The 20,723-nt window shown below is 45.2% G+C and overlaps 1 pseudogene; it reads left to right on the forward strand.

Annotated features, from left to right (window-relative positions):
* Positions 1-11,691: 11,691 nt before the first annotated feature.
* On the forward strand, positions 11,692-11,849 carry LOC148538782 (U2 spliceosomal RNA; annotated as a pseudogene).
* Positions 11,850-20,723: the final 8,874 nt, after the last annotated feature.

Consider the following 20,723-nt stretch of genomic DNA (forward strand, 5'->3'; position numbering starts at 1 on the left):
TCGCTCAGTGCAGCATGCCAAATTTCGGGGCAAAAATATAAAAAAATAGGATTTGGGAGTAAGTTAGGAGGAGGTGAGTATGGATTTGTATTTTTACCGGTACCCTATGGGTTCTAATGGAGAAGAGTAATGATGGGCTACAGGGATACATAGGTGAGTATGTGAGATAGTGTGTGTACATGTGTGTGTCAATAAAATTTTACTGTCAACGGTGTGCGTGTCCTGTCTTTTTTTTTTATAATTATGTTGCAGTGGAACTACAAGTATCAGCGGGCCCATAATGCCCCGCATGCTGGTACTTGTGGTTCTTCAAGTACCAACATGCGGGGGAGGCTTGCTGGGTCCTGCAGTTCCACAGCAAAAGACAGTATTTTTACTATCAACAAATGCACCACACTACACAATCAACCCAATGCCCAGGGGTGCCGGGGATAGCCCTAAGCTAACAACCTGGGCCTGGGGTGCCCTGGAGAGGAGTCCCCTTTATTGGGGGGTCACCAGCTTCCCAGGGATCCCTGGCCTGGGCTGACTAGCGGTCAGGGGTGACGTTTCTGCTGGGGGACTCGGTGAAAGGGCTCCACTGGCTGTGGCATAACGCCCCCCCCCCCCCGCTACAAACGTTCCAATGCTGCTTCTGGATAATACAGGGGAACCCTACACATTTTTTCCTCTGTATTTCCAGACCCAGAACCGGCTCAGAGCCAAGTGCTGGTTGTGCTTAGTACAGGGGACCCCCTACTTCGTTTGTCCCCTGTGTTTTGGCAACCAGGACTGGTTCTGAAAAGCTTGTTGCTGGTTGTGTTTCATACAGGGGACCCCTACATCGTTTGTCCCCTGTATTTAGCACAACTAGTACCATACTTGCCTACCCTCCAGATTTGGTCGGGAGCCTCCCGAAAATCGGCTGCCGCTCCTGACCTCCCGGGAAGGCAGGCAATCCTCCCGGCCCCCGGCGATGTGCCCGCACCACCAGCGCTTTTAAATCACAAACCCCGGCAGCAGGGGGGCCGGTGACACGATTCGCGCTGAATTGCGTTATCGTGGCTCCGCCCCCGGCTGCACAATGCCATTAATCACGGCATTGTGAAGAGGGGGCGGAGCCACAATGATGCAATCGTGCTGTCACGCCCCCATGCTCCGCCCCCAATGCCACGTCATGTGCCGGGCCCCGTCCCCTTTTCTGCCACTCAAACTTAAAAAAGCAATGAAATTCCGATCAATAAGGCTGATGCCTTAATGGACATGTTTCCATCACACTCTGTGGGTAACTGCAGATTCAGCACTCTCACAGAGTGAGATTGCTGTCACTCACAAAATGGTGGAGCTGCTAATTCACAGAATTGTGTGCTCATTGGAATACACATATGCAGTCTATACAACTGAGGTTCAATGTTTTGGATCTGGATTTGGTCTTGCAAAACCACCCTTATGTGTTTTGGTTTTGGATCTGGATTTTTTTTTTTAAATAATAGATAAAACGCTTTACAAACAGCTAAAATCATGGAATTTATGCAACACAAAACCCAAAATTCAGATTTAAATACGCTGTGTGTACCCAGCAATAGAACAAAACAATGTAATGATTCATTGCATGCACTGTACACATAGTAATTTATCTGGTGTACAATGGCGCAATACAGAGCTGTAACTAAACATTTTGGTGCCCTGTGTGATAAAGAACATTGGTGAGCCCCCTTCCCAAGCCAGTGTTCTTTATTGTACTGTATGTGCAGCACTGCAGCAGTCATAAAATAACCCAACTCTTGTGCTGTTCCTCACAGGGCCAGCAAAATTGAAAGTAAAAAAAAGAAATAAGAGACAGCATGCTAACAAATCCTCCACAAACCCTCAGACAGCACCAGAACTGCACAGCTTGGGCTAGTATACATATTTACACATATTTGCCTACTTTTGAAAAAGCAGTTCTGGGAGATTGTAAAAGCAGCACCTATGAGCGCAGTGGTAAAGTGGATGTGTACTGCTACATCTGAGAGGCGTGCCATAAAATTGATTTTCATCCAAATGTTAATGAGCCCCAAAGCAGTTAGTAAGATCTACTTGTTGATGAAAGCACACTGATACATTACAGAAATTACATTTAGCCATAGGGATCATTGGGGTAGATGTATTATAGTGGCACGTTAAGTGCCGCTATAACGCTTCCTGCTTCGCCTCTTTACCGAGGCGAAGCAGGAAGCACTACCGGTGAGATGTGTGAACATCTCACTGGCCGGAGAGGGGGAGCGTTAACTCCCCCCTCCGGCGCTACCCGCTACAGACCACATCGCATCAGCCTAGTGCTGATGCGATGTGTGTCAGGCCCGGCCGGCTCCAATGAGCATGCGCGGGATCTCGCAAGTATCGCGAGATCCCCGCGTGCAGCCCTGAAGCCGGTAGCCACCACAGCAGGGACAGCGCTGTCCCTGCTGTGGGGATAGGCTAGCGCCAGGCTGTAGCTGTCGATAATGACAGCTACAGCCGGCCGAACGGTCAGACGATCTGACCGTTCGTACATAGCCCAGGCTGTCGGCGCTGCTATCTTGTAGATAGCAGCGCCGATAATGACAGGGACGCATAGCGCCCCTGTCATTTACCGCCCAGACCCCCGATCATACATCGGGGAGAAACGGTATCAGCGCACTTAACGTGCACTGATACCGTTTCTGGGCTTCATACATCTACCCCATTGTGCCTTATAACCAATGCAGGGAAATTGTACTAATGATCCCATTTGAATGTATATATCTCTGTTTCTTTCTTTTATATAACAGCTATATAATGGAGGTAAGGTGCAATCAGGGAGATTACTAGACTCTTCAGGGAGTCAAGTAGATTATTACTATTTCAGGGAGTCTATCTCTGACAATGAGGGAGCGTTGGCAAGTATGTTTTTACAGGCAGATCATAAACATGAGGTGAAAACCAGCTCAATGCTGGTCAGCACAGGACTGGTGTCTGTAAGGGGTGATGCTAAAAACGTTCCCCATTTTCCTACCGTGAAAAAAAGCCAACACACACATCTTAACAGCAGTAGAACAGCCCTGATGATGACCGGGGATTAAACACTCCCCACTGACATACTGGACCCTGTGATGTGTATAGGAGTAGGAGGAGCTGTCCTCGCAAATACCTATGGACCTGGACGCCGCTGGACCTGTCACTGGGACCTGCCTAACGCCGCCGCTGGGACCTGCTGGTGCTGGCCGCCGCCAGACCTGGGTGGGACCTGCAGTGCTGGACGACGCACCTGACACAACAGTGCCTCATCCTAGGAACTGTGGGAGGAGAGACGTCATGACATCTATCATGTCCCAACAGACTGTGTGGTACTGGGTCGGGAGGTGACCAGAGAGTGAATGAGTGTCATGCAGGGGTGAGGCTGCCGCTTTAGTGTAAGAGCTGGGCACACCGCACTGTAAATAATATATATAGCAGCGGGCGCCCAGTGGATAGAGATTGCGTTGGGCAGCCGGTTCCGCCCTCAGGACTGTTGCACTCTCTGCGGTGGCACCAGCTGCACCACCATTAGTTACAGCCCTCACTCAATATATCGTTACATGTTGCATTTATCAGCATGGTGTCATTCATTGCATCGTTATGTGCAGGACAGCAGATGGGACAATGCAATGAATGACCATTGCAAGTGACAGATCAGGCGTACACACTGCACAATCCGCGACAGAACTTTATAACATTCGATGAAACCAGCTTTAGACAATCACATGGGATTAGCATTTGTTACAATTGCAAGTTTGATATGCAATAATATTGCTATTGTTACTGCTGGAAAATCTGCAAATTGTAATGCGACTTTCATTACAAAGTGAGAGTTAGCCAATGTAACCATTGGCAGCAGCATTTAGCAGAAGCCTGCACAGATCTGTGAGATCCATGTAGGCTTCTCTGTATTAAAAGGGAATGAAGAAGGGGCTCTGCTCTTTCAACCAATAAGCAGTCCGCCCATAGATTTCTATAGGAAATACCGCGACTTCCACTTCATTCGCGAAGTACTTGTCTCAGAGTACAGTACTATCGTTTGTGGCCATGGCTAAATCATTTTTCTCCTTCATCCACTAGGGGACACTGGAGGATACACAATGGAGTATAGACGGGTGTTCATAGGAGCCTGGCACTTTCAACTTTTAGACGGGTGTTGAGAGGAGCCTGGCACTTTCAGATTTCTTCAGAAGTGTATCTGGCTCCTGCCCCTCTATACCCCACCCAAACTCAGTTTTAGATTAGTGCCGAGATGAGCCAGACACATGTTATGGCTGTCTACAGTCTTTTTAATTATTTCTATTTACAATGATCGTCACAGGTAGACTGCATGCTGCAACAGTCTACCTGCAACGTGGGAAAGCCTCCTGAAGAGACACGCCATAGCCTCATGAGGCTTATGTCCGCATCTCTGGACACAAGGTCATCAGACTCTGGGTATCCGCCACAGCTGCTTGCGGCTTCAGAAGTCGTGCAGCGCCAGCACTCTTTTACTGGGTCTTATGCTACAGCATGACCCGTGCTTTCTGCTAGAGTCCCGGGCTGGGGGCGGAGCTAGCGGTGGTCAGGTCACATCCTGCACCCCTGCTCAGATGGCTGCGCTGAGGGCAGCTCAAATGCAACCAGGCCATGCTGCGGGTTCAGGAGGGGACTGGACTCTGCCTACTCTTCTAGGGTGAGCATTCTCCATTCAGACTCTGTCCTTTTGGACTCTGCATTGCCTACTGAAACTCCCCTCTCTCAGGTAGGTGGAGCTAGCCTAGCAATCTGTGTAGCTGCGATACTAGTATCATATTTTTTAAACAGATGCTTCGCTGCCTCATTATGTTTGCTGAGTAATTTGCTGTAAATCACTGTGCCTTGACATTCAGTAACTTCAGACAGCTGCATAGCCAACTAGGATGATACTGTTCATGTGTGGAGCTTGTATGTTCTCCCTGTGCTTGCGTGGGTTTCCTCCGGGTTCTACGGTTTCCTCCCATACTCCAAAGAATATACTGGTAGGTCAAGCACCTAGCATAGTGTTCTTATTTTACCTTCAACACTTATATGTGAGGAGAATGTTGCCATATATTACTAGAATACAGTATGGTCAGCTTTGATATCTCCCGGTCCTGAGGTCTATCCCTGACAAAGACCTATGTCCCTTTTTTGTTATTTCCCTGTGTGTGAGATCTCAGGTTCGCAGGAAACATATGCTAGTCACTCCAAGTACAGGGTATGGGCTGTAGTCTATCCATCACCTGGCTCTTAATTATTCCTTTTACATCAGTGTAAAGGTTAGCATTGCTGCCTCACAGCCCTAGCTGTAGGGAGTATTTAATACGTGGGACATGCCCTGTATTATGTATGAACAAACAAAGGCCCTCATTCAGAGCCGTACGCTCTGAGCAGAGCGCACGCTCTGAATGAGGGCCGCCCTCCATGTAAATGGAGCGTCCTCCTGGACGCTCGTATAGCTGTGGGTCACCACCCACAGGCTATACGAGAGTGCAGTTTGATGGCCGCGATGGTCTTGACCATCGCCACCATCGAAACTGCGAGCCGGAGCCTGCGGTTGAGGTTTTCAACCACAAGCTCTGGAGTGATTTTGGCTCTATCAGAGCCAAAATCACTCCCACTGACATCACTAGTGATGTCAGTGGGCCGGCTTCTGACGGGAGACGTTCCCGTGGGAACGCCCCCGTCAGGGAGGCACGCCCCCGGCACGCCTACCAAAGGGGGCGTGCTGTCAATCAACATCGACAGCACACCCCCTTTGATCAGACACAACGAGCGAAGGACTTTCCTTCGCTCGTCGCGTCTGGCGCATGCGCACGACGGAGCTCCCTCCGTCGTGCGCATGCTCAGTGCAGAACATCGACCCACTTGTGAGCGGACAGCCGCTCGCGAGTGGGTCTGAATCAGGCCCAAAGTCTGGAACTCTGCTGGCCATTGCGGGCCATTACCTTGCTCCTGGTGCCCTCCTTATAAGGCAAAGCCATACAGCATATAGAAGAGAATCATGCAGCACTCCAGTAGACTTTACAAAATTAGTTAACCGCCAACGTGTTTATCCATAGTTTTGGGGTACGGCGACCCCTTCTTCAGGAACACACATAATGTGTGCTACTGAAGAAGGGGTTGCCGTACCCTGAAATGTTGAATAAACACGTTGGTGGTTAACTAATTTTGCAAAGTCTCCTGGAGTGCCGCCTGATTCTCATATAATATATATATATATATATATATATATATATATCTATATATATCTATCTATGTATATATATATATATATCTATGTATATATATATATCTATCTATGTATATATACATATATGTATATGTGTGTGTGTGTGTGTGTGTATATATATAAATAGAGATAGATATAGAGAGAGATATAGAGATATATATATACTTAAAAAGATCTAGGGATGTGCGCCGACCCCCGTGTTTGGTTTTGGATCTGTATTTCATTCGTGTTTTGGATCTTGATTTGGTTTTGGCAAAACCGCCCTTGCGTGTTTTGGTTTTGGATCTGTATTTTTTCTAAAAATATCATAAAACCGCTAAAATCACATAATTTGGGTCTGTTTTTGTTCCTACAGTATTATTAACCTCAATAACATTAATTTCCACTCCTTTCCAGTCAATTTTGACCACCTCTCAGTTTACAATATTGTTTCCATGCAGTTTAGGCCCATAATTTGCACCAAGCTAGCTGGCTGACTAAGCTAAGCGGCAACAGTGGGTGGAACAAACACATGGCAGTTCAACTTCCAACATGACACATAAGGAAACCTATGTTTTCATTAATCAAGAGGCCTGAGGGAGATGGAGTACCATATGTATGTAGTTGAAGGCAGGGAAAGGAAGGGTTGATTCATAGTAAATGTAATTTAAGTTTTGGATTCTAAAGCAAATTTATGAGGGAGGGAGGTGGGGAGTCATTTTCAAAGAATATTTGACTCATTCACATCAGTCCTTGCCCCAGATGAGCTCTTGTGATGGTCCAGCATTTTTTTTTAATGAAAGGGGCATGCAGGAGATGCTGTCTGTGGCAGCACACAAAATGGAAGCTCTGAGTAGGAAGGGGGCAGATAGTTTTTTAAGTCTGGTACTAAACATCTCTTATCAATGTGCTTCTGGGACTATAGATGGGAAGGCTGGGAAGGGAGGAGAGAGAACATCTCCAGATACCATCACAAAATAGCCTTTCCATTTGGTGTTTGAGTTGCATCTGACCAAACATGGCTGTTATGATGAAGGAAAAGCAAGCACACCAGGTTAGTATCTACAAATCAAGGTTAAAAAAATGGCATAAGATTATTTTGCAAGTATACCTATTTGTGATTTTAGTTGAAATAAATACAACATGAAACTATAAAAAAAAAGTAAGTGTCAGAGCAGTGGCACATTAGCACGGCAGTTTAAAAAAATATAGGACATGTATTAAACATTTGCAACACAGCAGTGGCAGACAGGATGGCTGTTTCATAAACTATAGAATTAAAAATATCAGGCAGCAATGCCCCAAACAGCACATAATGCAAAGAAAAGAAGTGCAAGATGGAATTGTCTTTGGTCCCTTCCACCCACCCTTATGTTGTATATAGTACATGCACAGTTTAACAAACCAATCACTTCAGTGATTGGTTTGTTTGGGACCCCACAAAACAAGCTACCAATGGGCAGCTGACATTGCTGGCAATGGTCTCTCCATGTACAAACCCTCATCAGTGTGTACATCATCTTCACACAATATTAATTTGTCCGCCTCTGTATTTTTTGGATGTAATTGGCGGTAAAGGTCTTCCTTGTGAAATTTGTAGTTTATTTTGATGAACATCATCTATTCCACATTTTGAGGAAGTAGCCTCCTATGCCAATTGCTGACAAGGTTCCCTACTGTGCTGAAAACTCTTTCTGAGTACACACTGGAGGGTGGGCAGCTCAAGTAAAGCAAAGTCAGTTTGTGTAAGGGCCTTCAAATTGCCTTTTTTTTCCTGCAAGTAGTGAAACAGACTGTTTGACATGCCTATTTGGACACTATCATTAAAATAGTTCTCAACCATTCTTTGAATGGTGACTGTATCAGATGGAGTCACGGTAGAGGTCTCATGAATTGTAGGCAATTCTTTTAGACCCAACTAAATGTCAAAACTTAGTTGTGTTGACTCATCTGCATCACCAGTGGGTCTTTTTTTGGGGAAAGTTTAGTTGCTTGCTGGAGAAACTGAAGGAGGAGCCATCGCTGCATCACTTGCCGCTTGAGCTGACAATTTGCTTACCAACAGCTCTTCAGATCTGTGTCCATTGGGAAGAAAGACACAACTTATTACTTAAACCTAGGATCGAGCATGGTTGCCAAAATATATTGCTCCGACTGGAAGATCCTGACAACCCTTGGATCCTGGCATAGTGAATAAAGGACATACTACAAGTCCGACATACTAAGCAGAATCACTTTGTTTCAGCTCCTCCTTCAGTTTCTCAAGCTGCTTTTCCAACAGTCTAATGAGGGGAATTACCTGACTCAAGCTGGTAGTGTCTGAACTCACTTCACAGGTGACTACTTTGAAGGGTTTCAGCACTCTGCACAACATGGAAAGTATTTTCCACTGAGCTTGAGTAAGGTACAGTCCCCCCCCTCTTCCTAAGGCTTTTTGCCATTCCTCCACCCGCTCAAGCATATAAAGGGTGGAGTTCCACCACATAACTGCCTCTTGATTCAGCTGGTGACAGGGAAAATTAAACATTTCTTGCAGATGTTGCAATCTTCTACATGCACCTGCTGAATGGTGAAAATGTCGAGATATTTTGCAGGCAAATAGAGTATCTCCTGCATGGTCCTGTCATTTAAAAAAAAATTGCACCATCAAGTTAATAGTGTGAGAAAAACATGGGACATGTTGGAATTTACCCAGCTGTAATGCTCCCACAATATTGGTGGCATTGATAGAAATCACAAATCCAGAGGAGAGTCCAAGTGTGGTAAGCATATTTTGCAATGACTTCCCTTAGTTTTTCTAAGAGGTTGTCAGCAGTATGCCTTTTCATGAAACTGGTTATACACAGAGTAGCCTGCCTTTGAATAAGCTGCTTTTTCTTAGATGCTTCTGCTGTTGGTGCCGCTGAAGGCAATACACCCACCCAGTGGGCTGTTAGTCACGTAATCTTACGTTTGCCCTGTTCCACTTGTCCACATATCTGTGGTTAAGTGGACAGTGGGTACAATGGCATTTTGGAGGACACTACTTAAGGTTTTTTTTTACGTACCTGTACGGGCTGTCAATTGCTTTTCTATTGAAGTGGAACCTAGATAGGTTTTGGTAGCGGGGACAGAGGACCTGAATTTAACTGTCTAAAACCCACTGCACTAATGGTGGATATCAGACACACATCTAATACCAGCATAGATGTTATGGCGTCAGTGATCCGCTGTGCAACTGGGTGACTGCTGTCATACTTGCTCCCCCTTGCAAAGGATTGTTTAACAGTCAATTGTTTTTTAGAACTACTACAAGTAGTCTTCCTCCCCTTCTGGGATGAAGATCCACTCCCAGCAGCAGCAGGCATAGCACTCAAGTATTCTGAGGAATCCAGGATAGGAGAGGGCTGAGTTAGCCTTATCAAATTGGATGCAGGACTACTTCTGATCATGATTGAGGATATTGTTGATGAAGGTGTTGGTAGTGAAGATGCCAGGTGCTTGGATCTAGCAGAGAGAAGGGAGCTAGCTGACGCTGGACTGCTTGTTATTACTTTTTTAGTCAAAGATCCGGAATTTTGCAAACACTTTTGATGGATGCGCTGTAGATGACATAACTGGGAGGAGGTTCCTATATGGTTAGGGTCCCTACCTCTACTTACTCTGGCATGACAACAGGTACAGATGGCTTGACAATTGTTGTCTGGATTTGGGTAGAAATAATTCCACACATAAGAAGTGGATTTTTTTTGTTTTATTCCCAGGCATGACCATGTGCTTTTCCATATCATGGGACAACTGTTTCTACTACTAATTTACACAAACAGCATCCTCATCAACAACATCCTCATCATCAACATCCTTATTAGCGTCAGCTACACAAATATCCTCCTCTTCCTGGTGCACTTCCACAGAAGCATCCTCAATTTCTAGTTCAGCATGTTGACTTGTGCTGCTCATCCCCACTTTGCAGAGGATGCACAAATGGTGGAAGGAGGCTCCTCTTCAAGTACAGTATTGGAATGGTTAGGCTCACACATGGCACACGTCAACATACTTGGACTCTCCTCAGCTATTTGTGACATTTCTGAGAGCACAGTTGGTTCCTGTGCCTTAACGATTTTCATTTTTTTAAAACGTCTACAGAGAGAAGAGCTCACATCATCATAAGAGGCAGATCCACCAGCCTTTCCTTGCCACTTCGTGTGGTGAAAGGCATGTTGCCAATTTTATGTCTTTCTGTAGCTAACTTTCCCTTTGCTATTTTTTCTTTACCACTGTAAAGGATTGGTTATTTGATTTTAGATCCCCTGACTTAAGCTCTGTATGCCCTTGGGCATCAGCTTTAGTAGATGATGTAGACCGACTAGTATCGTCATGACTGGTGGCACTGGCAGCAGCTCCAGCACTAGTATGTGGTTCTTGTTCTCCTCTCAATCGATATTTCTCCATATCAACAAACACAAATGAAATGGGGTAGAGCACACACATTAATTTGTACCAATTTTAAAGATTATACTGTAGTATCAATGACCTACAGTGTCACAATATTTTTAAGGAATAAGAATACCACACTGTGCTATGACATGGTGTCACAATATGTGGATGATAAACTGTGATCTGGCCAGTAGTGTCTCCGAACAATAATAGCGTAGCTAGCACATACACAAAAAACCTGAACATTTTTTTTGTGGAATGTTAATTTTATTTATCTTGATTGACAAGACAACAGTGACACAGCAGCACCCCCTCACTTTATGCACTGCAGCCCCAGCCTGACAACACTGCACCCTTGAACAACTACAACACTGTACCCTTGAACAACATAAAAGAACAGAGCCCCTTGATTGACAGGACAACAGTGACACAGCAGCACCCCCCACTTTATGTACTGCAGCCCCAGCCAACAACACTGCACCCTTGAACAATAGAGAAGAACAGAGCCCCTTGATTGACAGGACAACAGTGACACAGCAGCACCCCCCACTTTATGTACTGCAGCCCTAGCTTGACAACACTGCACCCTTGAAGAACAGAGCCCCTTGATTGACAGGCCAACAGTGACACAGCAGCACCCCCCACTTTATGTACTGCAGCCCAGCCCGACAACACTGCATCCTTGAACAACTACAACACTGCACCCTTGAACAACAGAGAAAAACAGAAACGTCTGTTCTGTACACTCTCCACAGCTGGAGTAAATGGCACCAATCACCCGGACCCTTTTAGAATCCAAAACCCGCGAGAATCTGACAGCGGGAGGATGACGTTTTGCCTCATTTTGGATTCTAAGTTAGGCGGGAAAACCAGAGCTGGACTTAGATCCTACTCGGAGTTGCAATGATCGGGTGGGTCCGGTTCTCGGAGAACCGGACCCGCTCATCTCTAATTATAAGGGCGCTATTATTCTATGCACAGCTCAAGTGGTGGGCCATTCAACCTTATCTGCATGGTATATATGCTCTGCTTGCATGTGTTCTCAGGAATCCCATGATAGAATGCAGATTTATTCTCTGCCTTTTGGCTAGGATCAGCTGTAGAATCTGTTCTTATCAGTTCTGATACACCCCCTATTGGAGGCCTATTAAATGGCTTTTTAGTACAATGACATGGAAGAAGAGCTTGCTCTATCCACTTCAGCATTTACCAGTAAGGTGTTCTAGTAGTCCTCTCTATTATTCTTGTGATGTAGCATTACTTCTCTTTTCTCAATGCCAAGAGGGGTGGCAGAGATGCATTACAGGGGCTGTTTTTTATTTGTTAATGCAGGTTTCTTTGGTTTTTCATCAATTGGATTGAAAAAGAGGAGATTTTTCTTGTTTAGGCTAGCTCTCCTTTCCCACTCTACTTGTATCCGTATTTTCAAGTCATTCAGTTCTTATGAGGTAAATTACGGACTGCGTTCTGTCGTCTTTCCATGTGTTGGGCATCTACAAAAAAATATAATTGTGAATCCTTCTGGTTTCCTGCTGCAGTCTGGCCAGATCAGCACTTGTCCCCTTGGGGAAGGTCATATGGCTACCTGACCTTGTTGTTTGGCCTTGATGGGTTCCTTCATCCAATGCTTGGTTCCATTCTGTGGAAGGGTATTGTATCTTTTTATAGGTGCTCATCTATTACTGCTTGGCCATGGCCTCTCACTGCTGTTTCATGGCTCAGAATCTTTGATCTACATCTTGTGCTACTCACGGCAATCATCCTTGCCGAGTGTGGTACTTGAATATTGGTAGTTTTCTTGCAAGAGTACTGTGGCTGTTACTATGTTGCCAGATATCCTCCAGCTGTGTTCATTCGTAATCCTCACCCTACTGCAAATTTGTTATTGGCGTGAGGTTTGCAGCTGGAGTTCTAATGCACTAGGGGATACTGACAATGATTTTTCCTACTTAGATTGGGCTAGCCTGTACAGAGGACGCCCTTCCATTTACGTTTGGTTTCTCCTGTGGCTGGTTATTCGCCCAGTAGTTCGACTGTACCAGCCTTGTGGTTTTGTTCAGTTGGGACTAGATACTGGTCTGCATCTGGACTGCTGACGTGCAATTTGCCTTCTATATCAGTTTTGGCATCAGTTGCCCTGCTTCCTGCACTGCACACCTCCTGCAAGGGGTTCTTGAATCCAGCCTCCCTTGGTACTTGGTCCTGCTTGATGGAGTTTCAACACAGGGTTTTTTTTACTACCTTAATCCCATCTGATTTTTTCTCTTGGATGGGTATTTGAGCTTCTAGGCATGGTGCATCTCAGGTATGATCTGCTCGTTCCTTCATCTGGTAGGGTCAGAGCTTGCAGCTCTGTCCACTTTTTCTCCCTACTTTATTCATGGGATCAGGTTGTGCTTGCACATGGCCAGTCTGTTTTGTAACTACAGTAGATAGGCCTTTCACCTTGTTTATCTTGCGGTATTCTGGGTCAGCTGCAGCTGCATCTTTGGAATGTGGTTAAGTCTTGTTCTTCTAGGGTCTCCAAGCTGAGAAAGCCTCCAGTTGTTAGAGGCAAAATGCTTCAGTGAACCCCGTTATTACTGGCCCCTCTTCGTGGTTCCAGCAGCCTGGAAAACAATTGTAGAAGCAATACACACTGGCCAATTTACCACATAAGTGCACAGACAGTCCTTTCTCCTGTTGGTATCATTCTTAGTGCCATTAGTTATCAATATTTATTTCCAGGCTATATCAGATTTGTTGTTGCTCCCTGATTATTCGTGTTTTAGTGGGTTCTAAGGAGTGTTCAGGCATTGTGCTTCTGCTTGTCGGCTTGCCATGCGGTTGTCTAGTCCATGGTTCATGGTTTTGTTTAATTCTACTTTTATTCTCTGGTGTCTCCCTTTTAAAGGTTGGTTTTCAGGCTCCTCTCAACACCGGTCTATACCCCATTGTGTATCCTCCAGTGTCCCCTATGGAATCTGAGAGATTTATCTGTAAGTACCAAAATTCTATTTTTTATTTTGCCAAGTCTTGGGATGCCTACAAGGAGAAGAGGGCCGACCAGCACCATGGAGTATGTGAGCATGTAGTGTGAGCATGAGTGAATGCGTAATAAACTAATACCACATTTGGTGTGTGCCATGTAATTTGTTCAATATTTCCTTTATAGTGGGACTAGAGGTGCCAGCAGGGCCATAGGTTCTGGATTGTCAGCACTAGCGGATCTCTAAGTGCCAACATGCTGGGACCGGCTTGCTGGGACCAGTAGTCCCACTGTTAAGGACAATATGTATTCTATTTTTTTACACAATTAACCCCACCCCCAAAGGCACCAGGTGTGCGGTGACTACCACAAGGCTATGAGGGCCTGGGGTATATTTGGGAGAGGTGACTCCTGTGTTGGGGGGTTGTCACTTCCCAAAGGATCCCCAACCTGTGCTGACTAGTGTGGGGATGTGAGTGCTCTGGCTGGGGCATCCCATCAAGTGTCCCCCACTGGTGTGACATTACACCCCGGCTGGTTAGAGCCTGGTGCTGGTTGTGGATAATACTCAATTTGTCCCCTGTATTTCCACAACCAGGAATGGCTCACAGGGGCTGGTGCTGGTTGATGAAAATTGAATCGGTATGAGATGCCGGCACCTCGAATCCCGGCTGTTAGAATCCCGATGCCTGCATCTCGAGAAGGGTTAACATACCGACACTTGTTGGTCGGTATGCTGACCCTTCCCCTGTCCCTACCCTAACCCTAACCCCCCCTGTTTGGTGACTAACCCTAACCTCCCTCCTCTAGTGCCTGATCCTAACCTCCCCTTCCCCGGTGCCTAACCCTAATCCTTCCCCCTTAGTGCCTAACCCTAACACTCCCCATAGTGTCTATCCCTAACTTCTAAACCTAACCCCCCGACACTTACCTTTGGTGTCCCGGCGGGCAGGATGTGGGCGCCGGGCTTCTAACCGGCGTCAGAATTTTGGCGCCGGTAATAGGACCATCAGCATCCAGACTGCCGGGAGGCTGAACACTTACCGATGAAAATACAGGGACCCCTAAATTTTTTTCCCCCATATTTTCACAAGGAACGGCTCACAGAGCCAGGTGCTTATTATGCTTTTGAGGGCCTCTCATAATTGTTTTCTTTTACTTTAACAAATTCATTCCTTTTAAAACACAGAAGCCTCAAAGAAGCTAAACATGCTGTTGCTGAGGCTAAACCTGATATCCTGAAGCAGGTCTATTATTTTGCAATTTCCTTTTTTTCAACTAATTTTATGCTAGTTTACAACTCGCAAGCAATTACATTTGCGAGTTTTATATTTACGTGGGCAAACATCTGGATGGCGTGTTTGTGAGACAAGAAGGCTTGATCTGAGTTTCATGTGAGTTTTATGCATAATCAACAAGATGAAATAACAGTTTTATATGGCTTTGTAGGCTTACAGGTATGATGCCAGGAATTAGCTTTTAGCTTGAAGGAACCAGTGGTAAACGTAATAAGCTGTGACTTTGAGGCATCGGTGAGTCCCGTGCATGACTGCCCGATGTTTTAAGGTAGCAATCTATTAGTAGGCAAAACCCGGTTGATTTTGCCTATTAAAAAACAAGACCTCTACTTTAAAACATCGGGAAGTCTTGCATGGGACTCACAGATGCCTCAAAGCCGCAGCCTATTACATCTACCCCCAGTATCTTGCAATGTCTCTTGCACATGGAATTTGTTTTTCTTGTCTACTGTGTGAGCAGCCAATCCATAAATGTGTATATCTATAATCCCATATATAGACATAAATGAAACTTCTACTGATTGGTTTGCAGTGTAGTGGGGAGGGATCCCAGCGGCTGCTTTGGGCCAGATGGCTGATCTGGATCCTGGGGGATCCAGACTGTGTCGGGCTTGGCAGCAGAGATTGGCAGCAGGCCGGGATCTTGATGGATCCCAGGTGGCAATCAGGCTCAGCAGGGGGACTGGATCCGGGGGGATCCAGCCTACCTAGCAGAAAGCTTCCTGAAAAGTAATCCCCAGTGCGGCTGTGCTTCTGAGCTAATTGGATAGCCCCGGGGGATCAATTAGTGCTTGTTAATTTGCCACGGCTAATTGAATTCCCCTCTTAGTGTGTAATGCAGTATTCTAAGCATTTACCTTCAACTGGCACACATTCTTGGCACTTTAGCAGTTTTTCCTGACAATTTCTATAGTTAGCTTGACTGTATTAGCTTCTAACGCAACTACCAGGAAAGCAAATTCAAGCATTAATTTATGTAGCATTGCCATTGCAATCTCCTTGTCATCGAATTGGACTCCTGCAGATGTTAACTGCTGGGACAAGGACATCATTTTGTCAATATTTTGTCACTTATATTTGTGCATTCACTCAACTTGGTATTATACAATATACACCTCAAACCAATTCTTCTAATCAGACCTCCACCCTCCTTTGCTGCCTGTAAGGCTATCTACATGTATTAAGCTGACATCTTCCCATGAACAGTATAATACTATAGAATGAATGCACTGTTTCACACCTGGATTGTCACCTGGGTCAATTGTAACTTTCCACACCATTCACGCTTTAAATGCATTTATATTGCAAATTTCCATGTGGTGTCAATTTATAAACCTTTCAGCTTAATGAACCCCAAAATGGATGCAGCTCCTGTGTACATGCTGTGCTCGCAGGATATGTAGTCCACATACAGGATAATGTGGCAAGGTCTCTGGAGCTAAGTGGAACACATCCGTGTCCCACTGTGGAGCTCATACACAGTGACAAGATCAAAGGGTGGCCATCTTGGTAAAGTAGAATGCTACAACTAAGGAACAATCATTGAGTTAGCGCAGTAGCGACTCCATATTTCAACAGAAATCACCAGCTGTTCACATATGCTGGAACCTAACCTTGTCGCCATACTTATAATTAGGGATGAGCAGTTCCGTTTTGGCTCGGATCTTCCCTCCAAGTTCAGATCTTAGAACAAGGCAAAACTTCATTTTTCACAGACCAAATGTTTTGCCTCATTCAGATCCGAACTTGGCGGGAAGATCCAAACCACTCATATCTACTATAAGTGTACACTTTTGCAGGAAGTTTCATTTCCAGTTGAACTATGAAAAATGTAGTCACACAAAAGTGATCAAAAGAGTCTCGATGTACCCTGATGTGGGCTACACCATGCCGTTATTTAGGAGAAAACCAGAAAATGTGTAAATTACTAAAGAGTCGGTCGGGAAGTGTAAGTAGACATGACACAACATGACAATGTTACTGTTTTCACAAAGTGCATTATTTAGACCAGCTATGACCCAAGGACCACAAACAGTTTGGATCTTTAGAATGTACCAGTTAGGAATGAATACACCCGTACACCAGCTCGGTGGTCTGGAAAACAGAGCAGAGTAACAGTGATTTAGAGTATCCTACATGTAGCCAGTCATTTCATATACTCTAGCTGAGAGACGGTTTGGACAAATCGTCTGCACTAACTTTGCTGCTATTGCAACATTTCATGCCTAACATAATAGGTTTGGACTGACTAGCGCAAAAAGGTAGTGCAAAAAGCAGATTTTTTTCTATTAAGGGAAATTTGTATAGAGCTATGAATGACACTTGTTGAGAAATAATTGTGCAGGGCTTTCGTTCATTAAAGCTTCCTCTTATTGTATTAACACCAGGTCTTAAATTGTTCTATACAAATGTAAAACCCAGATATACTGCTGTTAGTGTATTGCGATGTCTGCTCTGGTATTCCTTTTATCCATTAAAATTTATAAAATATAGAAAATGACTTTTAAACATGGTTTTCATTTGGAATAGTGTCCTGCAGTGCAATATACTTCAGACAAATCTGATGCCCCATTGTGTCCTAGATGTAATTCATTTATTTCATTTTATCCTTATTTTCCCACTTCTTGCCAGCAGAGAATACATTTTCACTACTTATTGGAACCACTGGTTGACAGGATATCATTTTTACATCTCACTTATCAACTGTTTAATATGTTTTTAGGAATAGTTTTCTATCTACAATACTTTTTAAGATATTGTGTTTATAAAAACTTCAGATGGAAAAAATTATTTGAATATTGTCATTGGCAAAAATATGGGTATTTTTCATTTACGACTATATCGGTAGAAGGACGCATGCTGGAGCAGGAGAGTGTCTGATCCCATATTGACCACCCCGGGATGACAGTCAGAACATTGATGGTCACAATCCTGACAGATTCTGACGGTTAGGTTTTAGGACAGGGTTGCCGACTTTCTGGCTTCCCCTTCTGGGAGGGGGCAGCCAGATCGGCATCGTAGGTGTGCTTGGCCGGCATTGAGGGGCAGGGTGGGGGCGCGGCAATGCGATTGCGTAATTTTGGCCCTGCCCCTGCCACACAATGCCGAGATTACCATCAATGTGAAGCATGGGGTGGGGCCATAATGACGTGATTCAGCGTGAATCGCATCAACACCCCCCTTGTAACCGCACGGGGGGGGGGAGGCTTGCCTGCCTTTCCGGGGGGGGCGGGAGCTACACACAATTTTTGGGAGGCTTCCGGCCGAATCTGGAAGGTAGGCAAGTATGTTATAGGTTTTGAGTTAGGCCGTAGGGGGAGGGTTAGGGTTAGGTTGCGGGAGGGGTGCGTTAGGGAAAGGGTTACGGTTTGGGTTAAAATACTTATCAAAATATGTTAGGATTTTGACTGTCGGGATGCCGCTGTACGTATTCTGATCCCGTACCCAACCCGACCCCCCAGATGATAGTACTTAAATAATTATTGTTGCTGCTAATCTGTAGTTGTGCCCATACTGTACTACATGTCAGTATCACTTTGTTAAATCTATTTGGCCTATTTAGATGAATGTTTGTTTTTATTTTGTATTTGTATAACAAATCTTCAATTGGTCACTTTTCTCCTTCTCCTTGCAGTGAAAGCTGGTAGCATGGGGCAGGGTTGGACTAACCCACAGGTGTGCAGGGGAAATACCTGGTGGGCTCCACTGCCTATGGGCCTCACCCTCTCCTCTAGGGGTTCCAGACCATTTACTGAAATTATAAATTGTTCTACTAGAGCCTTGGTGGCTAACCTTGACACTTCAGATGTTGTGGAACTACATATCCCAGCATGCACTGCTACCATTTTGCTATTAGGGCATGCTAAAACTGTGGCAAGCCATGCTGGGATATGTAGTTCCACAACATCTGGAGTGTCAAGGTTAGCTACCACTGTACTAGAGGGTCAGTAACTTGGAGGGGCAGGTCCATGGTTGGACTTGGTGAATGGTGCTTGGTTCGTTTCTATTGAAAGTAAAATTTAGATTAGCCCTCTTGCCAATCAAATTGGGCAGTCTTAACACACCCCTGTCCCCTTATTTGTAAAGAGGACCTGTTCTTTCAAGGTTGGCAATGTCCTCTCTAATAGATGGCAAGGCCCCTCTGTAGTGGCTGGCCACAGATTGGCAACACACTTAAGCATGGGCCCCTATCACTGCATTTCCCGGTGTGCCCTTTCATGCCCCAGTTAAAAATTTGTCCATAATTACTACTTTCCACTTTTAAAAAATAATGAAAGGGTGACAATCTGATGGTTAATGCAGTGTAGCCATGACCTATTTATGAGAAAAGCACCTGTCTGCTCCTTATACCAACATAAGGACTCTGTGAATTGACCTCTAAATTATGGACCTAAACTATATTGCTCTGGCCCACATGCTGTAGTAAGTTCTCATACCTCAGATGGTGGTCCAAAGGGTTCTACTGACAGTGAACACAGCTGGTACACTATTAGCTAGTTGAGCTAATGTTTGGTTGTTATATTAGGAATATAAAACAGTATATATTATCACCTGCTGGCTTGATTACAGTCAGGGGTAAACTGGGCTGGGTGGAAGGAGGCCTGTGCACCCCAAACCTTCCTGTGTCAGACCACCATAGCACATTTTGGGTCACCTACTTTCATGTACCTGGTGTCCAGTAGTGTAGCTGTACATAGTATTGGAGACTGGGACTGGCTGACCACAGGTATGTGCGGCAGCTGCGACTTATGCGTCACAAAAGGTACTGCGGCACTATTGGTTTTATAGGTCACCTGTAGTGTACAAGAATTGTTATATCAGGAAATGATGGGCTGCACAGCCACACAATCAGGCAATCAGCCCAGTCTCCCAGACCAAGACCATGTACAGTTACACCACTGTGGGGTGAAGAGTGTTCCTATCTGGACACCACTGCCATTGGCCATGTTCAGGGTAAGAGAAGCTGTGGAGGCAGCCTGAGAGTCTCAAGGGAGAGTGAGGAATGGACTCACATCCAGCAAAAATCCACTGCATGACTTAATCCTAATGGAGAACAGCATATCCTAGCTCCTAGGAGAGCTGCAGCAACTGGCTGCCTCCCAGTAGTATACTCCCCTGTAATTCTATGTGTTCCTACTACTTATACTATACCTCACTGCTGTCTGTGTCCCTACTACTCCAAGCTATCAAGTGTCCCTGTTACTACTACTACTACTACCTCCAACCTCAGTTGTCATGTGTCTTCCTACTACTACACCCCTGCTATCATCTGTGTCCCTGCTACTACCTTCCAGCTGCCACCAGGTGTGTCCCTACTACAGTACTATGCCCCGACTGTCATCTGTCCCTCCTATTAATACTACCCCACAGTTGTCATCCTGTGTCCCTGCTACTACCCTTAGCTTTCATGTGTCCCTAGTACCACTACCACCACCCCCCACTGCCATCTGTGTCCCTGATACTACTTGCCATTTCTAATCTCTGCTACTAGTACTACCTCTCCGCTGTCATATATCCGTACTAGTGCCATTCCAGTGGTCAGGTGTGTCTCTACTACTACTCTACTATAATTGGGCTGTAATTTGTCCTTATTCATAATACTACCCCCTAGCTGTTATCTTGTGTCTCTACTAATGCAGCTATCATGTGTCATTACTACTACCACCTCTGTCCCCAGCAGCCATGTGTGTACCTAATAGAACACCCCCTGTTATCATCTGTGTCCCTAATACTACCTGCCAGCTGTAATCTGTCCCTGCTGCTACTACTACTATCTTCCAGCTGTCATGTGTTGTTCCTGCTACTGCCATCCTATGTGGTGTCCCTACTACTG

This window comes from Taudactylus pleione, unplaced genomic scaffold, assembly GCF_031769625.1.
Source record: "Taudactylus pleione unplaced genomic scaffold, aTauple2 ptg000037l, whole genome shotgun sequence".
In the NCBI taxonomy this organism is placed as follows: domain Eukaryota; kingdom Metazoa; phylum Chordata; class Amphibia; order Anura; family Myobatrachidae; genus Taudactylus; species Taudactylus pleione.